General features: G+C 35.2%; 1 pseudogene; it reads left to right on the top strand.

Annotated features, from left to right (window-relative positions):
* The first annotated feature begins 209 nt into the window (after positions 1-209).
* LOC141695505 (cyclin-B2-3-like) lies at positions 210-3,739 on the top strand (annotated as a pseudogene).
* Positions 3,740-4,128: the final 389 nt, after the last annotated feature.

Below are 4,128 nucleotides of genomic sequence, written 5' to 3'. Positions count from 1 at the left end.
CAACCGATGTTATACATTTATTTAAAAAAAATCCAGCCCGCCTCCTCCCTGTTTCCCCCCTTAGCCAAATAATTCAATCCCTCTTAAAAATTTCCCTCATTTTTGCCTTAAGAAAATTTCAAGAAATCTTCCCCCGTCTTTTGAAATCTACACATTATTAAACTATAATTAAAAATTAAAATACATATAGATACAATATCTCTTAAAACATGAAACATAAATCAAATATATCAAAACTCTCCTCTATCTACTCGACTGAAGAACAACCCATCTCAACCGTGCTCCTCTCTCTCTCTCTCTCCCCCTCTCCCTCTCTCCCCGCTCGACTGCTCTCTCTCTATGTGCTCTCGTCGAATTTTGAAAAGGTCGTCGGAATTTGTTCAAGTCGCAGTTTAAAGCTTAAATCGGAGTATAAAGCTCAAGTCGGAGGTAAAAGCTAAGTCGGAGGTCAAAGTTTGAATTGGGTAAACTTTAATCTCTAATTTTTAAATTTGGGGTTTCAAATTAAAACCCTAATTTTTTTATTTATTGATAAATAATGAAATTTGGGGGTTTTTGTTTTGATTGTAATTGGGGTTTAATTTTATTAGATTATGCAATTGGGTAGCACTATTGTGAAATTGGGGTTTATGGTTTCATGGATAAGGTGTTTGTTTTTGTGTGTATTAATGATTGTAGACTTATGTTTATATGATTTCTTGTAGGGAGTTTGATGGTTGGAAATGGAAAGGCTGCTGTTGGGATTGGGAGAACACGAAGGGCGCTGAGTGCGATCAATCAGAACTTTGGAGAGGATGCACCGTACCCTGGTCTTAACAAGCGACCCAAATTGCACGAGTAATTCTTAAAACGCGATTTAATTGTTTTTATTTGATGTTTCGATGTATATTTGTTTGTGTACGTAGTCTGATCTAGGCCATTTATGTCGTGTTATTATTATATCCAGACCAAGTGTTATTTGCAATGAGAACCTATAGATCCCGGTGGTCAATCGACCGATGAACAGGTTTGTAGTTGAAACTTAATGTGTTTGATTATATCTATGTATGTTGATGTTGTTCATGATGTTGTGAATTGTGTTAATTTATATTGTTCATGATGTCGTGACTTGTATTTATGTTTATGTTTCGGTAGATTAATGAAGCTGGCTGCACAGATGGCCAGCCAATAGAAAAAAACTTGGGTACTATAATTTTTTATTTAATGTCGAAATCATTAGTATGTTAGAAAAGGGAGTTAGATTTGTGAAACATTAGTGTTCACTTATATTAATATAGGAATAGAAGGACTTTCCCATAATCGATGTCGATGATTACAAGCCGAAAGAGAGCTTCCCCGAGCCGATGCTTGAGGAAGACTTTATGGTATGTTGATTTTTTCAATTAATTACTCCTGGAAAATGGTCTCAATGTCTCGAAATCAGACTTCATTATGACTTTTATGCATAGGATGACGAAGTAGAAATGTAAGAGGCGGATGAGGATTTAATTTTGGACATTGATAGTGTTGATAAGAAGGACCCACTTGCCGTTGTCGAATACATCGATGACCTTTATGCCCACTACAAGAAAGCTGAGGTATGACACCTTTTCAAGAATCTGTATTACTTTCCCCTGCTAAAATTATTACTTATATTATATTTACTGGTAATATTTAATCTGCATCTACTTGACTTACCAAATTGCAATGTTAAGAAGATTATTTTGTTGGAGTATTGCTCAATATAAACTCTAAATGTTAAAATACTGTAATTTTGATGTAGGGTTCTAGATGTAGGATTTTACCACTTCTATAATCTTCTTCTTTCCTCATCTGTTTTTTTTTCAAGTCAGATTTAACTATTTATTTCGTTGTCTTGGTTAGTCCTAAAGAAATGATCCCACCTATGCCTCTTTTAGTCCCAAACATATAATACTTCCAGTTGTTCTCTTCATTAAACTCAAGACGGGAATTCTTCCTCTCTCTAAACTCTTGTCTAAGAGTTTCGACTCTATCAAGAACTCTTGTAAGTGTTCCGTCGAAAGTATCTTCTAAACCTGTCAATACAGATCTTGGATCTACATAGATCACCTTGGGAATAAGCCTTATAACCTCTTCTCTCACCTCTGATACCTTTTGTCTTGAAATTCGATTTAACACCCCTTGAATGTTAACCTTCTTATTTTTCACATCAAACCCGCATATTAGCATTGAATACTTTACAAATTCCGGTGGTAAATACCACAAATATTGAACGTAAGCTGAACCTGGAGTGATAAAAATTGGAATGCATCCTGCCAATATTGAATCAAATATTGATCACCTTGTAAACGAATCCTCTGGAGGCTGTAAACAAAATAAGTGATATTTGCAAGTAAAGGTTACAGACATATTTCGCAATAAAAAATTTACAGACTTACAGTTCTTTTGCCAAGTTGAGCTCTTCTATAGTTTGAGTTACTTGTTTAGATATTTCTGCGATAGCTTCTGTGTACTGGTACCAAACTTGGATTCTATATAACTTATCTACACTTGCAGGTTTTGCGCAAAAAGTATCCTCAATTTGGATAACGGAACAATGGCGCCTTCGTGCAATAGGTCTATTAGTTCTTCTTCGTGCAACCAAATATCTTAGATTTATAACTAAATGTATTCACCTATTTGGCTTGCGCCTGTGGTTTCTTATACATATTGATAATCTACAGGATGCTGAAAAATGTTGGACCCATATTTTTTACACACTCTCTCAGTCCCTGAAACCACCAAATAATAGGTGACTTTGCAGCTGTAAGATATTTGGTGTGATGTTGTATATTTATCAATATATGTAAGAAAACACAGATTTTGGACACATTTCTCAGTTTCTAAAAGCACCGAATAACTATAAAATGCGTCTTTCTCTCTCATAATAACTGTAAATCTCCTTCTTAGCCGCCTCATTCTGTTCTGCCATGTATTCAATTTTCCTTCAGTTGAAGGATGGAAAATTATCGTATATGGAATTGCAAAGACATTCTTATTCCAAGGACTCGACTCAATTGTCAATACAATAGTATTCTGGAATTCTAGTAACAACATAAGCTTGTTTCTTATGTCTCAATCCTTATTACCCTTTCTGCGAAAATCCCAAGTGGTCCTTCCTGCAACTAGAAAATGATCTCTACCGTCCATTTCTTCCCACTCAGGCTGATTCCTTATTTTGATGTAGGGCTCTAGCTGTGTTCCAGTGGACTACATGTCCACACAATTCGATATTAATGAGAGAATTCTAGGGATATTAGTTGAATGGATTATTGAAGTTTATATTTAACATTATTGTCTTTTACAATTGGAAGTACTATACTGCAAACAATATTAACTTTATTATGGAATGAGCAGGTCCACTATAAATTTGAGCTGATGCAGGAGACCCTGATCTTACAGTGAATCTAATTGACAGGTTTTTGTCCATTCAACCTGGTTCGGAAAAAGCTCCAACTGGTTGGGATTACAACTATTCTTCTCACCTGCAAGTATGAAGAAGTGGCAGTCTCGGTTGTTGAAGATCTTATTATGATCTCTGACAGGGCATACAATAGAATAGAAGTCCTTGAAATGGTAATTTTAAAACTTGTTTCTGATTTATTTGCTTTGTATATTGAGTATGAGTGTAATCTTATACATTATAAGAGAAGATGTTTAAGTTGTTACTTATGCTATGACTTAAAATGGTTGATTTTTGTTATAGGATGGAATCAGTGTTTTGAGTTTTATTGCTTGAGCAAAGTCTTGCTCAAGAAACCCGTAATCCTGACCATAGGCTACTTGCGTCGGTAAAGAATCATAGGCGTCAACTAGCAACTAGTCTTGAGACTGTAAAGTGGCAGGTGAATTAATGTCATGCTTTTTTTTGGTGTTTTTCTTTATTTCTGTTGTTTTAGGATAGTTATTTGTTACTGTTTTAATAGCTTGAAGTATTCTACAACAAAATTAATCCTCTCGGGTCTGTCAAAAACTTATTGTCATCATACGGGACCAGAGGCTACAGGAGCTTTACTAAGGAGTGGGAAGATGCAGAAGAACAAAGGCGTTCCTCAAATGATATTTTACATGCTATTATCGGTACCAAGTCAAATTCTTTGTATAGACAGTAGTAGAATATACGGATGG

This window comes from Apium graveolens, chromosome 11 (assembly GCF_009905375.1).
Source record: "Apium graveolens cultivar Ventura chromosome 11, ASM990537v1, whole genome shotgun sequence".
NCBI classification, from domain to species: domain Eukaryota; kingdom Viridiplantae; phylum Streptophyta; class Magnoliopsida; order Apiales; family Apiaceae; genus Apium; species Apium graveolens.
This window is presented reverse-complemented; position numbering and strand designations above follow the sequence as displayed.